The sequence below is a fragment of the Lycorma delicatula genome, chromosome 2 (assembly GCF_047948215.1).
Source record: "Lycorma delicatula isolate Av1 chromosome 2, ASM4794821v1, whole genome shotgun sequence".
In the NCBI taxonomy this organism is placed as follows: domain Eukaryota; kingdom Metazoa; phylum Arthropoda; class Insecta; order Hemiptera; family Fulgoridae; genus Lycorma; species Lycorma delicatula.
The window spans coordinates 238,694,785-238,721,845 of record NC_134456.1 but is presented as its reverse complement, the minus strand read 5'-3'; the positions used below and the strand labels follow the sequence as shown (position 1 = coordinate 238,721,845).

Sequence of the window (27,061 nt, the reverse complement as noted above, 5' to 3'; positions counted from 1 at the left end):
CATGGTGAGACAGAATGTACAATGATAAACATATAAACATTGGAGTCATGTTTGAAGCAAATTTGAGACCAATGTTGGACACATTGTAAGGCAGTGCCTTGATCATGACGTGGATTCTAAATCTCAGAGCTATATACAATCACAATTTGTATACAGAGGGGTTGTTATAAAAGTATACTAATGTATATTCCCTTTTAAAAATTGACCCCTCCTTCTATTGAAGCCTAGACATCTGTAAATGAATAATGAAATAAATTTCAAAATAAATCCAAAATCTCTTGCATTATCAACACGGGTTAGATCATTGTTATTAGTCGTACAGCTATGGTAAGGAGGATTCCTTTTACTGATTGAAGAAGAGAATAATTCTCTTCTTCAAAAAAAAAAATAATATAATTATTACATTTTCCCTTATTCATATCTAGATCACTTTAAATTCACCAATTAAATACACAATCTGCATGTTCTCAAAACATAATGTAGTCATTCAGTTCAAAAATGTATATATCATTCACAAACATTAAAAACTTTAATTTTTGATAACCGATGACAATTATTTGCAATTAATAAAAACAGTGGAGTAATAATTTACTGTGATGTATTATTTTCAATCAGGTAACTATGACAGAATCTCTTGGTGCATAATTTATACACAAAGATTTTGATTTATCTTCAATTAATGATATGGTAGCTGTACTAGCTGGAATCCTATTCTAAATTGATTTATTTTGTCTGTGTCATATTAACAAAATTTTGAGGTGGCAGTGTACATATCTCATGAGCAAAGTCAGGATCCTAAATTTTCTTGAATGAATCCTACCACTTTTTTTATCTTCAATTCCCTACCTCGACAAATTATCAATTACCATCAGAAATATTTAAAACGATAGTACTCAGTGCAATCTGACACCTTTATTTACTCTTAACCTCTCGGTCAAATTTCCTGGGTGAATGACTTGAGATTTATATTTCTCTTTAGCAATCTTTATTATGTTTGTCGGTAAATTATATTTTTCACGGTTTTCCAGATATTAAAATTTTTTAACCAAGATTTTCCTTCTACCTTCACATTCATAAAGCCTATTCTAAATCTCACATCAGCCAACTCTGACTTTCTCACCCACTAGATCCAACTTTTTATCTCAATTACTGAAAATTATAATCGTACTGAAAAATGAAGAGATAATAATAAGATTTTACAAGAAAAGAAGCTTAATCAGAAAAAAAAAAAGAAGGCTAACCGGCCGGGATACATTCTGAAAGAAAAAAAAATCGGTTAAAACAGCATTTTATGTTCTTGGATGTCTGTAGCTGGAATAAGCAAACGATTTGAAAGGCCTTAAATACCTTCCTATGATTCCAAAATATATTTTTTTTAGTAGGAGACATAAATATTAATTAAAGAATAAACAGTATTTGTAAGCATTATCTAAAAATATTTGGTATGAATGAGTACAACTCCTTAGTTAATATTGATAATAGAGGTACTGATGATGATAGGCCATCTTGTATCGATCACGTTTTCTATAAATCAATTTTATATAAACACAACGTTTCTAGTGCTGTCATTCTGGTACATTTTAAGGATCATAGGGCTTTTGCTATAGTTATTTCTAAGGATGGAGCTCAAAGTAATTCATAAAGGATTTTAAAGAGGTTAGGATTAAGGTAAATTAAGATCATATTTACATGAACATGACTGGAGGGAAATTCTTGATGACGATGCTAATTTTCAGTTTAATAACTTTTTACATATTATATTAGGGTATATTAATCGATCAAAATCTGTTATTTTAAAATAAACCTGTTTATTTATTTTAAGCCGTGGATAAAATCGGGCTGTGCACTACAATTTCTCAGAGAGAGAGAGATGTATAGTATAAAATATGGCATAAAAATTCTCACAACCACAAAATTAAGACTGAATCATTAAGTTTAAGAACAAGATAGATGTATGGATTATGGAAGCTAAAAAACAACATTTTAAAAATATGAGGGAATTACCTGCAAAGAATCACTGAATTAAAAAACCATTGTACTTCTATGCCTACTGTTAAATATAAAATATATATAAATGTTGTTTCTGATACGGTAAAATTGCTAATATTTTTAGTTAATTAATATGGTTCTTGGATCTACTCTATAATTTCTATTAATGTCCTACTTTTGCATAAGTTTTATGGTAAAGCTACATCTTTTTCAGATGATACTGCTCTACTTAACCTATCTTGATAGTTTGCAAACCATAATGCACAGTGATTTGGATAATTTTGGCTTATAGTTTTGTCAATAAATAGCTCATAATGCTTTAAAAATCAAATATATAATATTTATTTTAGCATCTGCTTCCAGCGTATTAGTTTCATTAATATTTTAGAATGGTGACTGTGGTTGTATACAGGGCAAATGTTAAGTCATATACCAGATGAATTTTATTAAATACTTGGCTTGATGGTAATGACAAATTTATGGGATTTACATATACAGAGTTTGAAGAAATATTTATTTATATGAATTAAAACAATTTTATCATATAAGGAAGTTTTTTCCACTAGATGTTCTTTGCCAGATCTACTTTGTTTTTAGTTCATTCAAAATTCAATTATAGATTGCACTGCTGGGGATTGGCCTAAGAAAAAATAAATGTGTGGATTATGGCGGTTAAAAAACAATATTCTAAAAATGAGGGAATTACCTGCCAAAAGACAGTGGAGAATTATAAACCATTACATGTGTTCTGATCTGATATGTAAATTTTTTTTTTTTTTTTTAGTTATTTGACTGGTTTGACGCAGCTCTCCAAGATTCCCCATCTAGTGCTAGTAGTTTCATTTCGGTATACCCCCTACATCCTAGATCCCTAAAATTTGTTTTACATATTCCAAACGTGGCCTGCCTGCACAATTTTTTCCTTCTACCTGTCCCTCTAATATTAAAGCGACTATTCTGTGATGCCTTAATATGTGGCCTATAAGTCTGTCTTTTCTTTTAACTATATTTTTGAAATGCTTCTTTCTTCATCGATTTGTAGCAACACCTCTTCATCAGTCGCTTTATCCACCCGTCTGATTTTTAACATTATCCTACAGCACCGCATCTCAAAAGCTTCTAATCTTTTCTTCTCAGGTACTCCGATCGTCCAAGCTTTACTTCCATATAAAACGACGCTCCAAACAGATACTCAAAAATCGTTTCTTGACATTTAAATTAATTTTTGATGTAAACAGATTATATTTCTGACCGAGAGCTAGTTTCACCTGTGCTATTCGGCATTTTATATCGCTCCTGCTTCGTTCATCTTTAGTAGTTCTACTTCCAAAATAATAAAATTCTTCTACCTCTGTAATCTTTTCTCACCCTATTTCAACGTTCAGTGGTCCATCTTCATTATTTCTACTACATTTCATTACTTTCGTTTTTAAATTGCTAGAAAAAGCAAATAAAAAAAGGCGGTTAGTTTTCTATCCAAAAATAATTTTTTTACTCGTGTCAATTTGGTTTTCAGGAGGGTGAATACTGAATTTTCAATGCACCTTTCTGTATTATTTCTTGATTAAATATTAAATGTTTGATATAGTTAATCAGCAAAATTCCCTTTAATTTAAAATGTACATACTGAAATTAGAGGTCTAGCTTTAAAATGGTTAGCGTATTATCTGGAAGGCAGAAATAAGTGCATAATTATGGGCGACTGAGTGAGCAATAACCTTCAGGTGAATTGTTTGGATTATATGGATGCATTGCTGGGCATCAACTTATTGGCTACCTTCATCTGATAATTTTGGAAAATGCTATTGTAAATGAATTTAGCAAACTATTGTAATGTAATGTGTGGTGCAAGTAGGGAAAGCCTTTCCCTTTTTTTTCAGTAAATATCTGTATTTTCATTAGATCTCTTTGTTTATAAGGTCTTCTAATCTTTTAAAAATGAAGTGGTAACATCAGGGTGATGATAGGTAAGGATGAAAGCTATTACTAAGGAGATTTTTTACACAAAATGTTATTGTAACAGGCCTTATTGTACATTGTTTCAAAAACCTTTCTTTTTTTAGACCTAAGTTCTTTAACTGTCAGCTGGGTGTGCAAGAAGTACTTACAATATTAATTTAAATTTAATTTTTAGAGTGGAATTTCTACTTTACAATTGAAAATGATTTAATCTACATGAAAGAGTAGTCAACTTTAAATTTAAATGTTATCAAAAAACAGTTAACAGTGCAATCCTCTGATTTTTAGCACTGTTGAAGCTCAACAGTTGAACTGATTTATATATGTGCCCACTATCTGCCTTCAAAAAACTACACAATATGTAAGGAAAGTTCATATATTGACTAATGAATCTTGTGCTCTAAAGAGAACAAAGGAGTCAGTCAACAGGAACTCTGAGGTCTGTAGCGATAGAAACAAACCTGCAAATCTACTTAATATTTTACATTAATCATGTTTCCAATTTGACATTTATGCTTAACAATAAACCTGAAGAATAAGCGTTCTAGCCATTTTCAATAGAACTACAAATATCAAAGCAATGATCTTTTTTGATGAACAATTGTAATATAAATTCTAAAAATGCTGGACTACTTAGTAAGCGGTATACTATGATTTATTTTATAATGTTGTAAATCTACTCCAAGGATAAATTTTCATCAAAGAATTAACTGTTACAATAGGCAGAAAATAACTGGAATCAAAAGATACGAGTGTGCAAGAGGAGTTTAGTTCTATGAGATCAAATTATCATTAGAGCTGAATTTTAAAAAATTCTTTTACATCATGTATGCCACTTTGATAATGGTTTTATTGATGATCACTTGCATGCCCGTTCAATTTATAATTAGTACAAGTAACTTTGAACCACCAGCATGGGGGTATAAATAATGTCATATTAGAATATTTTTTGGAAATTTATGTAAACTTTTATAATTATGTTAATATAACAATAGAAACAAACCTGCAATTCCACTTACAATAAATATTGTACTCATACGTCCAGTTTTCCTTTGTAATTAGATACTTCTGCTTAACTGTACACCTGAATAATACGTGTGTTGTTGCTGCTTTTCGAGGTCACAAATCAAATATTAAATGTAATCTTACAACAATCCTTCCCTTAAACCTACTGATGGACAGTTGGACCATGAATTTGTGTAGCCTACACTAGTGATCATATACTACCATATTGTAGAATTAACAAGTTTTGTAATGCATTCTGATATTAGTTTTATTGTTGATGATGATGATGATTGATGATCGCTGAACAATGACTGATCTGTGACCCAATCGGTACCCATTGAACGTGATCTGTGATCTAATCAGTGCTCACTGAACAGGGATCAACTGTACAATGAACGGTGATTTATGACCTGATCAGTGCTCAATGAATAATGGTGATCGTGATCTGATCCATGTCAATGACAGCTGATTTATGATGGTGGTGAATACTTATTATTATGTTTCTGTTATGTAATGCACAAATCAAACTACTCTTTTATTTTGACACCTTAGGAACCCAAAAAAACAGATGCAAATATTCCATATGTACATGTATGTGTGTTCGGTATTCACTGCCCACCTGTAGCACCTCAACATGAGGTTTCTCCCGTAGGGGTCCCCCAAGCATCCTCGAAGGAGGCCGACTACCTATCCTGGAAGCCAGCAACCTCCTCTGCTAGAGGGCTACCCTTCCCGGCCCTAACCTAATGGATCCAGGCATGCATTTCGCATGCCCTTCACACACCTCAAGGGTCCCTGATGCCATCATCGGGAAATCCCGGGGTATAGTGACTTGTTAGTACCCACTGTCACCCCAAGGAGCACTAGTGTAGCACTGATGTACAGCTGCTGTAGTTGTTTTGGTATGTTGTAACATTATAATTAAATAAATGAATATTTAAAGTGGCCGCTAGTACCCAACACCCACATGAATGAAATACAGTATGTGCGCGCGCTTTAGTTGGAATCATTGAATTAAATAAACGAAAAATATTATATTTAAATGATAAATATTTTAAATCGTTGCATGTGTAAGCTATGCATCAGAAAAAAGCAGTATCTTTTTGGTTGGCTGATTTTTCAAATCTTGGGAGTGTAATTTGTTTTAAGGGTGCCTGTTTTGAGTTGGAACACAGTAAATTAGAGGAAATTGTATTAATAGTGTATACAGTTACTACAGCTACTGCCCTTTATAGAGACATCAGAGAATCCCATGTATTTCAATAGAAACAATTCTACTACCAATGTTGGATTTCATGAAATGACCTATTTTAATGGATTTAATCAAATGCTACTCTTTAAAACCATTAGCATGAACGTTTGGTAGCTTATCTGAGGAATTATTCCATAGAACTCCTAAAGTACATAAGTTCTTTTTTTGATTTAAAGGAAAGGAAGTATTGTTTTCAAAAGAAGAAATGACATTATTGTTTGAAAACCATTTATGGAGTGGAAAACTATATTGTTGAATAATTTAGAAATATCAATTTTTAACTGAATAACTTCTTCAAAGTTGTCTGAACCTGTTATTAGATCATCAACATAAAAATCTTTTTGAATGGACTTGCATACAAGTGGAGATTCATTTTAATTAAATACCGTGTGGACAAATATGAAGCCTGGTTCCATACTGTTACCACACATAATGAGAAGTGTTTTATCTCCTGATCTGGAGAATCACGCCAAAGTATACATTGTAAATTGGAATCGCTAGATTTAACTAATATCTGACGATACATTTTAGCTATGTTAGAAGTAATGATGTACTTATTGATTTTGAATCTAAGCAATATGGAAATTAAGTTTTATTGAACTACAGGTCTAACTAAGAGAGTATCGTTGAGGGATAAACTGTTAGTGGTTTTCGCTGAACTGCCAAAGACAACTCAAATTTTAGTAGTTGAGCTTTATGAAAGCGGAACAGTCTTATTTAAGGTTGGAATTGTTGTTTAGTGTTCTTTCCAAAGATAAAAATCTATTTTTAGCGTTGACAAAGGAATCACCTAGTTGAATGTTATTAGCCTTGCATGGTAATGACACAACAAATTTGCTGTGATTATTTCGAATAGTATTGGTTTGAAAATGTTTTTAACATGTTAAGGTTTCATTTCCTGAAGTGAAGCATCAGTATTAATTTCTTCCCATAAAGTAAAGTAAAGTTCACAGAAATTCTTGAGTATAGTAGATCATCAACATAAATTTTTTATGAGTGTTATGTACAAGAAAAGATGCAACATTATTGTTGCCCACACTGTTATTAGGAAGACGACCATTAATTATATATCCTAATTTAGTTTCCTGTATAATAGGATATCTGAAATTACAAATGAATTTCCGAGGAAGAATAAGACTCAAGTAGAATTCATTTCCAATTAGTACGTCAATGTTATTTGGTATTTTGAAATTGGGATCAGCCAGAAATATATTATGAGGTAATTTGAAGTGAGAAATGTCAAATGCATATGAAGGGAGGCTGTCAGTAATATCTGGTAAAACAACGCATTTTACTTGAACAAAATGTTTCTATAATCTGAGTGTAACACTGTATTTGGATTGAACTAATAAATTATTTATGCCTGAAATGAGTAATTATTTTTATTAAGTTTAAGATCTAATTTGCGGGCAAAGCTAAATGAAAAAAATTTGCTTGCGAACCAGAATCTAACAGTAATCTACATGAAAACGTATTACCACGTATATCAGTAGTATTACATACAGCTGTTGACAGAATTACATTTTCATTTGACTGATTTTTAAACAAACAATAAGTTATACTTTCAAGTTTATTGCCATCAACCTTAGAATGCTAATTTTATCCATAAGAACAAGCGTATTGTGTTTCTTATCACAAATCTTACAGACTCTTTGAACAACATTGATTAATACAATGACTTTTACATAAACAATTAAACAGCAATTATTTGCCAAAAACTTTTTACAATTATCTATGAACAAATTTAAAAATTCTTTACATTGATATAAGTAATGATTTGATTAACAAAATGAACATCGATACAAATTGGATTTTACATAATAACTAACATTATGAATTTTGTATTGTTCATTAGGATTTAAATTAAAACATTTGGTTAAAGATCTGGTTGTATTTTATGACGTTGTATTCACTTGCGTGTTTGAAATGGATAAATTAATATTTTCTAAAAGTTATCATCTAGAATAAAGAAATTCAATGAAGTCTGTAAAGGTGGGAAACCTCTCATTTGACAACCTTTCTTTACATAATCTTGAGGTGTTATGATCCAATTTAGATGTTAAAAACTGAACCACGATAAATTAATATGTATTAATAGGAAGTTTCATCGCTTTAAGTGAGTTCACGTTTGCGGATATTTCATTAATAAAATCGGAGAAAGTATCTACAGATTTTTTTTTTACAGAACCTGATTTTAAAATGCGTTCAGCATTATGAAAACCTACTACATATTTATTGTCAAACCGCACCTTTAATAATTCTAGAGCAAATATTTTAAAGAATGTAAATAGTGTCATTTTTTATTGTTAGTTAAATCATGTCTATTATGTATTAAATTAATAAATACAAGATATATTAATATAATACTGCCATTCTAAGACATTACCTTTAAATATTGCTATATTTATAGGTTGTAATTGAGTTTGTTTAAATGATGTATTTGTACTAACTTCTTGATTAGATGGTTTTTGATTAATATTATTCATTAAATGTTGCAATTTGCATTCTATATAGTACACTAGTTTTCTTTGACCTGTTCATGATGCAATGATAAAACATCATTGTCATAATCTAATTCAAGTTTTCATTGAATGAGGCCATATTTGCATTGTAAATAAAGAAGATTCCTTAATTTAATTTACAAGGCATGACTATCACCTTGTGATGGATCAAATTTGTCAGTAAATGTGGCAATTCTAGTTAGAGGCTTTTATTGATCCTCCTTGTTTAATTAATTGTTCCTTTTCTATAATAGTGATTTAAATTAATATAAATTATCGATAATGTAAATTAAATATGAAATAAATTAAGAAAGATCGTACATAAATGATGTTGTAAAATTAAGACACCGTGAATCGTAGATTTTTGAACTGAAGATTCTTGAATAACATTTCTTCAAATTGTAGATTTATATATACCTGCAGTCGGAGGACCAATAAAAATGTAAATCGAAAAGTAGAGATGTTTGTTTTAATAAAATTATTCTTGAGTTTTTGTAATTATAATTATTTTATTGTAATTGGAAATATAATTCATATGTATAACATTAATAACTTATAAATCTTTATGTAAGTTTATTGTATTAATAAATGTAATCAGTGAGAGAAGACTAGATGAGTCCTTAGAGACTTGTAATAGGACTGAATGAAGTGAGGAGATTGCTTATATACTGTGTACGGAACCGCTGAATCGTCAGGAGCCGTGTAACCTGTAAAGAGCCGAGTGATGCTGACAGGAGCTGAGTGCATCTCAAAGGAGCTGCGTGAACTGTATGGAGCCGCTGAATCATCAGGTGCCACGTGCAACCGAAAGAAGACAAAGTTCTTTAAATTTTAAGTCCTCATGAATAAAACCTTACTCTATAACCCGTTTTCAACATTACTATGAGTCAAATTTTCTTCTTAATTTTGAAACTTCTGTTTTTTATTTAGAACAAAAGAATATTCCATAATAATTTTACTTTAAGATGAAAGAGAATAATGAAAATACAAGATATAATGTAATTCCAATAAGTGATGTTAGAAATTGGTTTAACCAGGAATTGTGATTTACTGTTTACATAAATTTATACAGAATGTTTATAAAATCGTGAGCTGGCTATACTTTTGGATTCTACTTTAAAAACTAAACAAAAAATATCCATAGGAAAAATTGCAATTTCTTCTTTGTTCTTCCCCATCTGTCATTTTGTTACTTTATAAAAAAATTTATATCTCAAGTTGAGATAGAAGAATCACATCATTATTTGGTATAAAAAGTCTTGGTAATAAAAGTTTTAAAATTAGCAAAAAATCAGGACTTAAAATACCTTAACAAATTACAAAATGTTACAAAATCAAAAAATGTTAATTTTTTGATCCGTTATATAAATATAAGGTTTTATCAAAATGTATGTTATTAAGCCTTTTATTATTTTTAAATCGGTTAAAAATAGCCGAGTTATGACAGATAATTGAAGTTGTAATTTTGTGTCTGTTTTCATGTCCTCCACTTTATGTTCAATTTGATTAAATATTAATTGTTTTTATTTATTGTTAATTCTAGTATTGTAAATTAGTATCAAATTAAATAATAATTTTACGATAGACCTATTATCTTTTCATGAGCACAGTATAAGTATATCATACGCATTATAATACAGGCAATATTTATTTAGCCGTGCTACAAATGTACGTTTACCCGGAAGTCGACCGAATTGAACAAGAAAGTAAACTTGCTGAAATGTTTCAACAAGAAGGTGCACTCTCGCATTTTAGCCTAGGCGTTCGACGGGGCCTTTCGATGAAAGATTTCCTGATCGTTGAGTCGGTCGAGCCGGTCTAATGCTTTGGCCTGCGAGAAACCCGTATTTGACACTCCTAGACTTTTTTCTACGGGAATTTAAAAACAATCGTCTTTTTGGGGGTGGGGGTTCGATTTTGCAATTATTGTTATTTTTTAATCGTTAACAAATCGCCTAAGAAAAATATGGCGAAATTCCCTATAAAGTGACAAAATCGCCTGTGATTAGACAGAATCTGGAGATATTGAGGGCAAACTTGTTCTAGAGACTCATCCCGCTGACCTTTTACGCTGAAAATGTAATGACATCAATGCTCCATATATAAAAGTAATCTGACCACGTTTGGTCAAAATCGGTTCAGTAGTTCTTGAGATATAAAGTGATTTAGAGGCCAACCCCAAACACACACACACTATGAACCTTAACATACGAAAAATTTCCATCCGTTCTTTTAGGTTTCTTAGGTGTCAAAACGTCAACCCACCGGGTTGGTCTAGTGGTGAACGCGCCTTCCCAAATCAGCTGATTTGGAAGTCGAGAGTTCCAGCGTTCAAGTGCTAGTAAAGCCAGCTATTTTTCACGGATTTGAATACTAGATAGTGGATACCGGTGTCCTTTTGTGGTTGGATTTTAATTAACCACACATCTCAGGAATGGTCGAACTGAGACTGTACAAGAATACAGTTCATTTACACTCATACATATCATCCTCATTCATCCTCTGAAGTATTATATAAACGGTAGTTACCGGAGGCTAAACAGGAAAAAGAAGAAGAAGAAGGTGTTAAAACGTCATGATCCGGTGAAAACCACATATGCCCAAATTGGACCGATTACAATACTTTCCCTTCTATACCTATAGCGCTATCTAGACGGGAAAGTAAAAAGGGAGATATATACATGATTTATTGGATATCTTTCTTTGAAGAAATAATATCACGCTAATTTTCCTGATGGTATGGTAGCAAGACTGCCTTTTAACCAGAGATTTCGAGTTTTAATTATAGATACTAAATTTTTTAACAGTGTTCGTCAGTCAGATCTTGCGATAACGACCTCAGAAGCGGTGTAAACGATTCCTGTTGGCGCGTTAAAATATCGACTTTTGAAATATAAATTTTCTTTTTTTATTAATTAATTAGCTTTTATCTCGATTAATTTTGAATTATTACTTTTCCATTTTATATGAGAATAAAGTTAACGCGTCAAATTAAAACAGATAAGCACGCAAGGCTAGCCCTAGCGTTTTTACCGCCGTAGGCAAACCCCAAAAATCTCGCTCCTGCCAAGCTTCAAAAAAAGTTTAAAATTAAAAAAAAAACAGAATTATAAAAGAACTATGTTAACCAGAAAAATGACATATAGTTGAATTAAGACAATAATAATAATACAGATTTACGTAAAATTGTTTTATTGAAACAAAAAATTACATTTTTAACGAGTTAACGACAACTAAAACTAGTACCTACTATTTTCAGAGATGATTTAAATATACTTTTAAAAAAATAAACAAAACTACTAATAAATAGTAAATAATATTATTTTCTACATTGAAGTAATCGAAATATATTTTTGTGGGTAGTTATTTTTTTTTACGCTCTAATTCAGGCGGCTTTGCCGCCGTAGGCATCGCCTACCTTGCCTACCGCCGGCCCCGAAACGTGAAAAAATATTAATTTTACCGTTTATCGAAGAACAGAATGAATTTTTCCAAACATAGTTTACAGAAGTATACTTCTGTAAAAAAAAAAACAACTTTTTTTCAAAACTTTGAACGTTTGTTTAGTGATATTACAGATATTACTATTGAAAATAACTGTCACTGTTTGAAAACCTACTTAAATATATGCCGTCACAAATTTGAGTATACAATTAAATTGTAGTCTGTTCTACATTTCACTGTATCAAGAAAGTTGGACAGTTCAACAAACAAAAACAACAGAATAAACCTTTGTAAACCATCTCGTGGAAACTGAATTCTTACATAAAATTACCGACACGCCGTGCAAATCCTAACTTTTTTAAATACGGATAAAGTTTGCGTGATCCACTTCTCAGTAAGAAATATATAAATATAAATATAATTGTCATATATAGTAAAATTTCTGTTATACATAATGTAAAATGTTTGGACCGTCTAATTAGATAATAAAGTTTCATCAGAATAATAACCCGATTTCATTTACAGTGGGTTAAATCACACTGTGTTGCTTTGAAGTATTTTATTAAACGCTAACGATGATAGGGTATACATAAACGTAATTTATACTATTATATGTTTTGTGATTACTTGAAAAAGTAAAAAAAATACATATACTAAAATAGACTATCAGAACTTCGTTTTGTACCGGTAAATATGATTCGTGTAAATTATTTCGTAAATTATAAATTCTCATGTTTCCGTGCATTTATATTTATGAATGTATAAAATTTGCTAAGAAGTAAATGCTATTTATTATTTTAATAAAAATTAAAAAGCGAAAATTGTAATTAACTGGTAACAGATTAACAAGCGATTTTCCCTTTGCAAGCGTCCATGTACGTGTGAATTCTTGTATTACTGATGAACCTATGTTGTACACATGTAGTTCTATCAAGACTGAACATTAGATTTGATTAAATTAAATAAAAAGCTTTATCAACCCCTCCTGTACCGTCGGTATATTAATTTAATCTAGTTTTGAAGGTACAGTTTTATTTAATTTATTGTAAATACATCGCTTGCGATATATTATTAAAATACATTTTAAAAAATCCAGATTGCGATTAAAACAAAATGTTTATAAATAAATGTAATAAAATATTTTTTTATACTAATAAATAAAAAAACAAAATAGTTCAATAGTCGATGACAAATATAATTTATACAATTCTATCGGTCTATTTTACAAAGACGAATTTTACAGATAATTATTTTTTCGTTTAATTTTTTTGATGATGCGTCAAAAGAAAAGAATTGTCAGTCGGTTACTAAGGGAGGGTGGAGTGAGATAGTGAGGGGAATCACCCCCCTCACTGACCCGCTGCGCCTCTGTCGCGCTGTCCCTCTGTTAAACACGAACAACAGAACGGCCAGCTGTCTTCCTTCGCGTCTGATTGGCTACCGTCGGACAGTACTGATCACGCCACAATTCAAATACAACCGTTAACGTAACGGTCATCACTTCTAAACGAGTAACAAAGTTAATAGCAATCACTATTTCTTATATAGACGTTCGATATAATTAAATTAAATCAAGATTAGTCCATTATTTTATATCGATTTAAAATAATAATTAATTTCCTTTAATTTTAATAAATACATTAAAAATATTACGATAAAGTATATTCGTTTTGTAAAGTAAAAAAAAAATTTAACAATAAATTATAACAGATCAAATTTCTCCTGTTTTATTTACAATACGACCTCGAAATATCCTACACGTGTAGTTTAACGAGCGAGGAATAATAGAATCAAACCCGAGCGCAGCTTTTTTCAAAGTTAACAATCGACTGATCGGCCAGTTTTTAATATGATTGTTATAAACTTACTTTGAAATAAAGCATTAAAGGATAAAAAAAAATAATCAGTAAAACTTATAATTAAATCGATTATTTATGTTTCTAATAAATAACGTAACAGACGGCCAGATAAATACAATGTTGCGTTACACGCTATAAACAACCTACATTCCTACATTTATGCAATTCTTTAATGTTTATAAGAACATAAAATATAATGTTATTTAATAGATCAACAAACATCAACTAAACCGTTTGCCGACCGACCTCCTAAGTAAGAAGCTTCGTCCGGAGGTCCCGGGTTCGAATCTTAGACACGGTTGGAATTTTTAATTTAATTTATATTATTGACTCGTTTAATTATTTATCAAAATATGAATTTATATTACAGAATATAAGGTATATGTTTAGTGAAGGCTGTTAGTTCAGTTTTTAGTCAAGGTCGCAGACACAACGTTGTTCGAAAAAAAACAACGGTTTTTCCGATTTCGCATTAAACGGACTAGGTTTTGTCAACAAATCAGGGAATGGTGTTATAAACAACATAACCCAAGCTTGTTTATTATTACAATTCTGACCTGTGTGCGATGCCGTTACCAGCTGTCGCCTCTGTCTGCTCTCTGTGTGCGTTGGGTGTGTTAGTGGGCGCGATGAAAATTATGATTGAAAATCGGGTCGCAAATACTGAAAGATTGATAAACGCTATATTAACCCACTATATTATACCCTCCATCGCATTATTTAATCGCGTACTATTTTTCTTAATATTTAATTCATTAATTAAAATTTTATTTGGCTATAACTCTGGAACCGATGAAAATAATTATCACTTATATCGTTGAAAAACTCTCGATGAGGATTTATTATTGCGATTAAGAAAAAGTCCAGGATCCAAATTTTTTTGGATTTTGGGCTGTTTTGGACACTTTTAGCCCGGTCGATTGCAATCAAAAGGGAGGTGCAAAACTAGATGTTATAACAGTCTTAAATCCAAAATTTCAACATGCTACGGCTAATCGTTATTAAGTTATGCGAGATATATACGTACGTAAAGACGTCATGCCGAAACTATTCAAAATGGATTCAGGAACGTTCAAGATGGATATTTCCGTTGAAATTTGAAAAACGAAATTTTTCGCGATCACAATACTTACTTTACTTCGTACAATTAAGTTAAAAAAAAAAAAAAAAAAAAAAAAAAAAATTTGTTGTGCTATATGACAGCTAATTGGTATATAAGAAAAAAGTCTAACTTAAAATGTCTAAACGAAGGTAGATTAGTTCACACATTACTTAATCTTAGTATTATTAATAAATAAATAGATCTCATCTCTCTCTCACTGTGTGTGTGTTTGTTTGGGCGCGTGCGTATTTGTATTGTAGATTTGCTTACAGTAAACGTTGTAATCGGCTAAGTTAGATAAATTTATAATTAGTGTAATCGTATCATTACCCCCTTACATACCACTTGTTAATCTTTTTTATAATCTATAATAATTTGCGGTTCAGTTTAGTTGTGGAAAATTTTTCAAATACTAATCTGGTATCGAACCCAACACTTTGGTTTAAGATTTAGTAAGCAAAGCACGTTTTCTGTGGCACTGAAGCGGCAACATTACATTTTTTATTGTTAATTATATTTACCAAAAAAAAAAGTATAAAAGCAAGCACGCGAATGTGCTTTTGTATACGTGCAATCATTATGTGTACGTGCGCGGTTGTAATTATATATAATAAATTGAATATTAGATAAAATTAAATAATTGAAAGCCTCATAATTACCCGTTTATGTACCGTTAGCTATGTTTTTTAGCTAACACATACAGGCGAATTTTAAAAGTCGTTTTCATTTATTATGTTGTACAATTTGTAAGTTATCACGGTGAAAAAAAAGTCAGAACAAAAATTTTGGCTAAATTTTGTCGAATAAAAAAATTAATAATAAATCTGACCGTCTAACGTAAAAACCGACCGTTTCGAACTGCAGAACACATCAATATAAATTTCAAGAAAAGTGTGAAAATATTTGTAAAGTATTTCACGATGACAATAAAAGGAAATTTACCTTCCTAAAATAGATAGCTAAATTATTAATCACCAAATGCAGACACAGGTAAAACGTAAATTTTTTAAAACAAAAACAGAACTTCAATAAAATATTGATATCCGAAATAATAAGTAGCAATTATTAGAGCACATTTAAATAAAAATAAATTTAGTATACAAAAAAATGAGCAACCCCTTTTCTAGTGTAACGGTACTTACTTGAAAGCAAATTATTTTATAAAGTAATCTACGTATATATATTTTATTTAATTTAAATTAAAATAACAAGAATAAAAATATATTTCGCTAAGCTAAAAATAATCATTTTTGCCAAACAAAATTTGCAAATGATGAAACGTTCATTAAATTCCCATAATTCCTGCTAATGAGTTAACCTTTTGTAATTAATCACATTATTTGTGTACTATTTTGCTTATTACATAATATTTTATTGAAAGAACTTACCTAATTTACATGTAGAATTCTTCTCTAAATGGTCGTTTAGATTCGTGTAAAACACTACTATATATACTGAAAACAAATAACGTATAAGTAAACAAAATTTGATACGGTTTTAAAAACACCATTAGATCGGAAAGAAATAAATATCATTTATTGTACATGACAACGTTTATCGTTCGTTAATACTACTTATATTAGATTAATAAGTTATCAGAAAGAAAATATTAGATAATATTACAATCTAAGTTTTCTTTATTTTTACTCCATCGCTGTATATAATGGAAGAAGCTAATAAATAATATAAACAAATATAATTTTTCATGAACGTAATAAATATTTTGACACACGCAGTTGTTTTGACTAATTGTAGCCGAACCAAGTTGAAGGACGAAATAGTCGGATACAGTCACAGCAATTACGCTTCCTGATCGATTCTATCTGTACACTCCCTTTTACTTACACCAACACGTACAAGTTACCGCAGTTAGTAAATTTTTTTCTCCGCTCTATCCGTAGTTCAGAACCCATCTTTTTATTTTATTCTGTTAGGTTTTTTTTACTATTATTTTCTTATTAATCTGCATAATTAATTTTAATTTTCTAATTAATGTTTTTATATTAAAATATTTTTAAACTTTTTTTAATATAATATATTTAAAAATGTATTTTTTAAATGTAATTAATAATTTTTTCACAAAAAAAACGAAAAGGATTGATTTCTAACAGACATTCGATTTGGTTTGCTTTAATTCTTATTTTCAATTAGAATCGCATTCTCTTAACTGAATTTCAATGGATGTTAAAGAACAATTTAGATTCGGAGTAACAGTACAAGGTGAAAAGATAAAGATGCTACGATTTGCTGATGATATAGTAATTCTAGCCGAGAGTAAAAAGGATTTAGAAGAAACAATGAACGGCATAGATGAAGTCCTACGCAAAAACTATCGCGTGAAAATAAACAAGAACAAAACAAAAGTAATGAAATGTAGTAGAAATAACAAAGATGGACCGCTGAATGTGAAAATAGGAGGAGAAAAGATTATGGAGGTAGAAGAATTTTGTTATTTGGGAAGTAAAATTACTAAAGATGGACGAAGCAGGAGCGATATAAAATGCCGAATAGCACAAGCTAAACGAGCCTTCAGTAAGAAATATAATTTGTTTACATCAAAAATTAATTTAAATGTCAGGAAAAGATTTTTGAAAGTGTATGTTTGGAGTGTCGCTTTATATGGAAGTGAAACTTGGACAATCGGAGTATCTGAGAAGAAAAGATTAGAAGCTTTTGAAATGTGGTGCTATAGGAGAATGTTAAAAATCAGATGGGTGGATAAAGTGACAAATGAAGAGGTATTGCGGCAAATAGATGAAGAAAGAAGCGTTTGGAAAAATATAGTTAAAAGAAGAGACAGACTTATAGGCCACATACTAAGGCATCCTGGAATAGTCGCTTTAATATTGGAAGGACAGGTGGAAGGAAAAAATTGTGTAGGCAGGCCACGTTTGGAGTATGTAAAACAAATTGTTGGGGATGTAGGATGTAGAGGGTATACTGAAATGAAACGACTAGCACTAGATAGGGAATCTTGGAGAGCTGCATCAAACCAGTCAAATGACTGAAGACAAAAAAAAAAAAAAGACTGGCCGAACCGTGAAATTTAGAGATAATACTAATCATTCATTACCTCCTTGCGTACTGTTCGTGGTTTCTATAATCTACATCGTAAAAGATGCGGTTCTGTTATTTTTCTTTTTGAGAAGATGACTGTTCGTCTTCTCAAAAAGAAGCAAATCTTTTGATCATCTTCTCAAAAAAAACTGCAGTTCCAGATATCGATCGAATCTGGAACTTTTAGTCTAGCAGGTAGCTTGGCGCTACCTCTTCTCTAATAGCATGTAGATCATGTTACATCTAAAAAAGAAAAGATTAATAATACAATTTTTTTATTTCCTGATTGATATTTAAAAAAATATAGTAACACTTAATAACAAAATTGTATGTGCGCGCGCGTGGGGGTCCGTATTTACATGTAGTATATATATATATATTTTTTTTTTTTTTTTTTTGAGGACGAAAAACGGTTGAACGTTGTCATCGCCCGGATGTACTATATATTGAGCTTGATTACGTATATAAATTGATTATACGTATTTAAATAATAAGTAAAAATCTCGTTATAACCCCTTTGTGTACGGTTGGCTGTTGTTGTAATATGTCCATTTATAGTTTTAAGCGAAAATTTATTCTCTTTAATATTTTATCTAATTATAAGTTGGTCAAGACCGATAGTCAATTTTAAAAACAATTTAATATTAGACGACATGTAATGGATGCTCTAATGTTGAAAAAAATTGATGGTGATGACAGTTTGCGAACCAAATTTTAGATATAATAATTTTGTTGTTAAACTAGCGGATGTCTTTCGATGACGTCGATTCCGTAGTGGGGGGAAGATGAGTCTAACTAAAGAAATTCACCGAGATGCTTTGTTTTGTGGTTAGTTATTGGCGGGAATTATCGGTAGATAGCCGACTGAATACGTAATGCTTCCAGTTAACATTGACGTCATCCAATTTACATCTTTTTACTGAGATATTTCTTATTACTGATTAAGGTGAGTTGTATTTATTTTTTTAATATTATTGGCCAATTATTATTGGCAGTTGTTTTATTCTGTGTATGTGTTACTCAAATTATTTATTAGATTAAAAATGTTAGAACCCAATTTACTCTCGTCTATTTTTACAAAATAAATTTAATAATAATAAATTTGTTTATTTATCTCTTAATAGCGGCTAAACAGTATCGAAAAAATAAACAAGTTATATGTTTGTAAGAGTATTTCGTGAGTAATATATTAGATGTATTTCGTGTTAAATATATTATGTTTTAAGTCGGGTAACGAGAATGAAGCTAAGAAAATAATTCGCATCTGTATCGTTATAAAGAATATACCGATTTACTAGAGTCCTGGGTTCGACACCTAAATAGCTTACCGTTTGTTCACCGATCTCAATTAATATCGTTAAATATTCAAATAAATGAATAATACTCGGGAATAACACAAAAATTTGAAGAAACTATTTTTTGATAGGAAAGAAAGTAACAAATAATCGTTTTAATAAATTTATCGGCGTAGTTTTTATTTAACATATATATATTTAATAATATAAGTAAGAAAGGAAAAAAACATAGGTAGTGAGTTTGTAGAAGGCAACCAATATTTTATAATATGAGTTCGACACCCAGTAAGGACTCTGTATAATCTTAATAATTATGCATACATATTATTTAAAGCAGAAATTATTCGTAAACAGTACAACGAGATATATACAACAAATAGTTCATTACAGATTTTTATATTTAACATTTCCCGTGTTTACCTTATATTTTTTAAGCTAAATTAAAAAAAATCACAACATTGTTGAAAATGTATAGTCGATCGTTCTTTTAGAGGAAAACTATTTTTAAGAAAGATATAACGACCCTCCTTAGATAGATCGGTTGATAAATTAAGCGACTGATATACCGATATTCCTAGGTTCGAATCTCGGCATCGTTTGGCATTCCTTATCGGTTACAGTTCATCTAATTATTTACGTACAATTATAAACGACGCAAAATAAAGAAATTACAAAAAAACTATGTTTATTTGCTGATCAAAGGAGCACTGAAATTAAAAAAAAATTGAAGTAACATAATTTAACGATGTACTCGTATTTTCGAAATAAAATTCTATACGCGTAATTTTTTATTACTACAAACGACGTTGTAACTTTTCTTCTCGTCGGGAAAAATCTTTGGATCAGAGGTTAAATTTTACGTAAATTTTTCATTTACAGTTACCGTTTATTTGTTATAATTCCAACGAGAAATTTTTTAAAGCTTTTTCACGAACGGAAAGGCATTAATAAATTTAAAAAGTGTCGAAAACCTTAACGGTCAATTTTTTTATTACAAAGTTTTTGTAAAAATGCACTTTGAGTGAGAAAATTGAAAAAATACAAACATGTTTAAGTAGCCCACCGCATACAGCGAGAGAGATTGACGGAGGGGTCGAGTGAGAGACAGAGCGGGTAGTGTGAGAGAGCGAGGGTGATGGAGAGAAATTGAGAGAGGGTTTGGTAGGGGGATCAATGATGGAGAGGAAGCGAGACAGAGGGTCTCTCTCTCTCTCTCTTACTTCTCTTCTCTTCTAATACTATTCTTAATACGGAGTGGTATATAATCGCAGCTCTAACATTGTGACTACAACAGGTGCCATGTTGCCAATTAACCTGAGTTTTCCTTCCCCCCTCACCCTTTGGCAGCCAAGATCGGCATGAGGTAATTCACTGCGTTGCGTTTGAGTTATTCAACACTTTTACATAGAATAAATACATCATCCAAGCTAACCAGTAAGGAAGATGAATGAAAAAAATAATTTTTAATATTTTTGTAAAATTTTTATTATTTATTTTTTTTTTTAATTTAATAATTAATCATATTATTATTTTACTATTATTTATATTTATATATTAAAAAAAAAAAATCGTGTTAAATTCTTTGTTTGACAATAAGGTCAATGAACTTTGATATTTATCGTTTATGTATTAGTGTTAAAAAATCATACTTGATAACTTTTTTGTTTATTTTAATTTTTTTATGTTGTTATAATACAATTAGTAAAATAATCACTGATTTTATACATCCGGCTCTCGTTTAACCGGACTTATATATTTTATTTATCTGTAAAATTTACATAAACTATTGCTTGTTTAAGTACTCGAATTATCAGAGATTTTCTTGTTACAAAATTGTGATTCAAATTAAATATAATCTGAGATTAATGTTTGTTAAAACGTCGATTATTCGGACCTCCATATCTCAAACATTTTTCGACTAATTGCGGGGCCTTTTATCCGGAGGTCCCGGGTTCGAATAAAAGGAAATAACTGAAAACCTTAACATTACAGTTTAACGTTGGTTACGTTCCTTTGTTAACTTTGTATACATAGGTTTAAGCGAAAATTTGGTTTCAGTTATTATTTTGTCAAATTAAAAGTTTTCAAATCTGTAAAACATTAATGCTATACTGTCGGTTGTTATTATGAGAGGAGAAACAGTACAGTGTAGGTAATACATTTTAGTTGGCGCGCCAATTTTCATAATTTATTTTGCAGATTTGTTCGGACGTTGTTTGAAGCGACAGAGAAATAACGTGCGTGGCAGAGAACGAAAGCTTATGGAATCTAGCGACATTACACATGGCGCTTTGATATGCAGTTCAATTTGGATCCTCGTGTCTGCGGTCATTCTTGTTTAACTATTTCTTATACGTTGTTTATTTTGTTTTGGTGTTTAATGACCTTCATTATTAATCGAGGTAAGTTTTATATTAATATTATTTTAATATAGCTTAAAATAAGTGTTATTATTTTTGTTTTCACGTACTGCATTTTCTATTTATAACACCGGCTACATAGTATCCCCCAAAAATAAACAAAAGTTACACGCTTGTTTATAAATTTTAGGTTAATCGGCCGATAAATAATTAACCAAATAAAATGCCAAATAACCAAATAAATAATTAACCAAATGCACAATCTAAACGTACCGTACTCGTGGGTTAAGCAAAGTACGGTTAATGTGTAAAAACGCGCTCACACGCACCCACAGAGAGAATGTTAGAGAATTTTCGCGCTGTCTGGGACAGAGTGAGGTTTAAGAGACGGGGTGATGATAGTGATTGTGATGTTTTATTACTTTCCAAGAGCGACTCTTATTTTGATAATCGTATTCTCTAAATAAGTATATAATTTCGTACCAAATTCTTACGGTATTTTGTATTTCACTTTTATTCGTTTCTGGAATATTAAATTTCGTATTTTAAAATGCTTGAAATTTATCGGTGATAAATTACAATTTTAAACTTGTATTTAAGAGAATAGAAAGTAAAAACAAAAATAATAGTAATGAAAACATTGGCAAAAGATACCAGAATTACAGGTAGACAGAAAGTTCTGTGTTCAAATTTCGGTCAGAATTGGCTTTTTTATACGCTTTATTAAAATTTGAAATAAAAGTAAGTGACGAACTGAATGTCGGTCTATTGCCCGTATAAATAAATAAATAGAAAAATGTATTAGGTATTAATACGTGTTAGGAATACCATTAATAAAGATAACTAGGTCGAATTGTAAATAAAACTGGAAAAATTTTATCTGTTATTATGTAATATTAGAATTTTTTTTTTTGTAAATTACTTTACAAAACTGATAAATTTAATCGTAATATTTTTAAAAAAATTATTAAAATTAAGGGAGATTAATTATTATTTTAAATAAAATGTAATAATAGAGATATAAAATAATCGACAAATCTTGATTTAATTTAATTATATCGAACGTCTATATAAGAAATATAATAGGGATATTAACTTTGTTATTCGACAGAAATACACACACACGTACGCACATTTACGGTTGTATTTGAATTGTTGTACCATCGCGTGACCAGTACTGTCCGAGGGTAGCCAATCAGAGTGAAGTTAGCCACCTGCATTGTTTGACCACCCCTCTCCCCGCTCCTGTCTACGCATTAGTCAGACTGACAGTTGGTTTTACTTATGCGTCATCCCAAAAAAATTAAACAAAAAATAATTACCTCTCACAGCGTATGAACGATACAATTTTATTAAATTATTGTTTTATTTTTTATCATTGCCTATCGAAGTATTGTTTTTCTATTAAAGCATTTATTATTATAAAAAATTTACTTATTACATTTATTTTATTTATATTTAATTTTTTTTAAACACTTCGCTTTTATTATAATCTGAATTTTTTTAAATCTAGCACAAATTATGTATTACAGTAAATAAATTTGTACCTTCAAAACTAGATTGTATGTTAGTTCAATCTAGTTTTGAAGGTACAAATTTATTTACAAGAGGTTGTTGATGAAGCTTTCTATTATTTAATAAAATCTAATGTTACAGCTTGATAAAACTATATGTGTATATGTCTTTATCAGTAATGCAAGAGTTCGCACGCACGCACACCCGCGCGCGCAAATGAAGAAATACGTTACTACATAATTACAATTTTTAATTTTTATTAAATATTAAATACGTTTACTTCTTAACAAATGTTACCGTTCGTAAATGTAGATGTGGGGATACATCAGAATTTTTAATTTACTAAATCACACGAATCATTTACCGGTACAAAACAAAAATTCACATATTGCTATATAAATTCATATTTTGATTTAAGCAAGTTTTTAAAAAAAAAGGCCTAAAGGATTAATATTTGAATAGATGTATAAATAAATATACACTTATACAGACTTTTGAGAAAAATACAAGGTCTTCTGAAGCAGCTTTTTCAATATTGTAATACCGGGCGAGCGACTTAAAATCAAACCTAATCAGCTCGAACTGCAGTTATTTTAGCGTCGCGTTTAATACTGCTATTACTAATAGTCTATTTTTGTCGGTTGTAAACTGTTCCAGCTACAGTGCGATATAGTTTCGTTCTTTACGATTATGTTTATTCTAAAATACAGTATTCCATCGAGGAAAGGGCTGCTATCGAGGAAGCTTTGGATCCTTTCAAGAGAAACGTAAAATATTTTCGCTAAGTTTTCGAACGTCAGTATCCCGATAAATAGTAGTAGTACACGATTCGGTTAAAAAACGGCGCACAACGGAGTCCGTTTCAAACTAAAAAACGAAATAGGCGACCTTTCGTCAGGACTCCGTAGGCCATAGCCCGTATTCAAAAAACAATATCTGCCGGTCCGAAAAAATCTATAGGGTAAATTATCGCACCAAGATCGTGTAAAGTACACATCTTGTAAGATTCTTCACGACTTAAATCTCGGAAACCTTATCGTGTAAAAACTAAGCAAAACAGATTAACCGAAACGTCTTAATTTTTAAGGGGGTCATAAAAGGAGTAAACTTGACGGGTTCTTATGATTTTCACCTGAAAACTCGAATAAAGCAGGTCCCAATATTGTATCTCCCATAGATTTTACGATAACCGCCGTAAAACAGAAAAATTCAGTGACGAAAAACACGTTTTTTTAGGTTTGAAGTACAATAATTTTGTTAAACGACTGAAAAATGCGTAAATTTTATTAAGAAAACATGTAGAGAACTTAATTTTGAGAAAATTGATGAAATGAAGTTACGAAAAACAAAAAAATATCAACTTTTATTATTAAAAACAAAACGGAACAAAATTTAACAGAAAACAGCGAATGAATTTATGAAAATTAAAAACAACTTTTTAGCGTAATAAATTTAGATGGCAAACAACAAATTTATTTGTAGAATTTAATAATCTTCGTGAGAATAGCACACTTCACAGCACTCGTGTTTCATTTGAACGCCAACCGGTACAAGCCGATGAAAAGAAAAATTTCTTCAAGTAGTACAGTTTAGTTCCAAAACGTTCACGCGAAGAATTTCTACGTTACTCAACATTCTACAAAGTACAGTACGGAGGACATTACACGCTCAAGGACTGAATCCTTGTCACGTCCAGAAACTAAAACACCTCAAGCTTGGTGATTGTGCCGGACGGGTTTTTTCAGCGGGTTAACATAATTACTTTTAAATCTCGTTCGTACTATTTTTGGACGAAGCTACTTGTACCCGTAACGGCGTAAACAACACGTGAAATTCACATAGGTGGTGTGAAGAAAACCACACGCTCCAGTCGGATCAAATTTCCAGCCGTAATTTTCGGTGAACGTTTGATGCGGCACGATCGGCAACAAATTAGGCCCTTTCTTACTAAAACGTGTCACGGGGAGAAATTTTTAAACGATGTATTTTTTTGCTTGAAAATTTGTCATCGTAGAAACAAATCGAAATGTATTATCGACTTGATGGAATACCGACACGTTTGCCGAATAAAGTAAGACGGTTTTTAGATGAAAAATGTACCGGTATTTACGTAAACTCTACGTCCAGCCCTCTACGACTGGACGTAGAGGGCTGGTAAATTGTCCGAGTAGATAGCTGAACCTTAAATCCCTTAGATTATTGTTTACGGGAACGGATGAAATGAGAGGTGTACAAGTAAAGAGTAGACGCACGTGACGAACTGATCGCTTGCATTCTCAGTGCTGTTGCCCCTCATCAAGGAACGCAAGGAAACGAGTTGAAAAGTGCATCGATGTTAACGGTGGAATTTTCCAACGTTTATTTTAAATTTAAAAAAATATAAACCACAGTGAGTATTTTTTTTAAAAAGTGAATTAAAATTATTTTAATTTTTCAAAGGTTAAACATATTTTACTAAATAAAAAAAAGAAAACGGTTGTTTTTACTTTTACAAATCCTTAAAGTTTTTTTCTCCATACAGTATATTACAACGATTTTCTCAGAATTAAACTCTCTACAAGTTTGTTTAACAAAGTTATTCTACTTCAAACCTAAAAAAACGTTTTTCGTTACTGAACTTTTCTGTTCTACGCTGGATATCGTGAAAATAAGGGATGATAGTTCTGGGTTTTATTATTCTATTTTTCGGGTCAAAAAACATAAGAAACCATCAATTTTACCCCTTATACATATAACGCCTTAAAAATTTCAGTATGACTTATTTCACCGGGGAACTGAAATCCGAGCGACATCTATGCTAGTTAACGGTAACTGATAGTTACCGTTTATTTAATGTTCCATTTCTGACAAATCAGGTGACTTTATTATTAATATAAAAGTACACGTTAAAACAATCGCACGCGTGCGCATAGAAATTTCATATCAAATATCGCTAAATATTTAAAATTAAATAAATAAAACGAATGAAGGTTGTAACAACGGAAAAAGAACTGCTCCCACTGTTACACTAAAAGTCGTGGGTTGAATTGGCGCCTAGTTATGGTAAACGTATAACAAAACAATCAAAACGTAGTTAATAGCTGAACCGACTTAAAAGTGAAAAATAAAATTAATTACTCGATTTCCGTAGCCGAGCGGTAGCGTCTCGGCCGTTCATTCAGAGTACCGGGTTCTAATCTCGGCCAGACACGGTATTCTTCATACGCTAAAAATTCCATTTTCACGTTCTCGCTTTAGAAGTGTCTTTGTAAGCTTCTGCGGTGAATTAATTCATCGATCGAAAAAAATAAATAATAAATGAACGATAAACATCGTATAGATAGATGGTAACAGCGACCGATTCAGTCATCGTGGACGGCTATCAGGAAGTTGTTATTACGTCTAATGTTTGAGATAGCAGAACTGCGGTTCAAATTCAGTTTCTCTAGAGAGATATTCAACATTTATAGCGAATCGATATAGATGATGAGGATCATATGATAAAAAATGTCACACCCTTACCGTGAATCAAACCGACTATCGATAAAATAAAAGATACACACACCACCGCATTACACTATCTGATTGTTCTGTCGCCTAAAGTTATTCATCTACTTTCAATCGAGACGTGAAAGTAAAAGATACCTCTATAAATTTTTCTTTTGGGGTTTAATTAAGTTAATAAATAATTTTTTTTATTCCGATTAGTGTAGAATAATATATTATATAAGAGTATATAATACT

General features: G+C 30.8%; 1 protein-coding gene and 1 long non-coding RNA gene across 4 annotated transcripts in view; one reads left to right on the top strand and one right to left on the bottom strand.

Annotated features, from left to right (window-relative positions):
* LOC142319791 (uncharacterized) overlaps positions 1–27,061 on the bottom strand; it is a 43,290-nt gene that overhangs the window by 5,487 nt on the left and 10,742 nt on the right. The gene's annotated exons all lie outside the window — the stretch shown is intronic.
* The window catches only part of LOC142319790 (uncharacterized), a 96,591-nt gene continuing 88,490 nt past the window's right edge, over positions 18,961–27,061 (top strand). The window contains exons 1-2 of one of the 3 annotated variants that reach the window (XM_075357477.1): positions 18,972–19,114; positions 21,663–21,865. The gene's annotated coding sequence lies outside the window, so the exon portion shown is untranslated. Of the gene's footprint in view, positions 19,115–21,662; positions 21,866–27,061 lie in introns of all 3 variants that reach the window. The other 2 variants (XM_075357475.1, XM_075357476.1) reach the window with 2 other exon arrangements.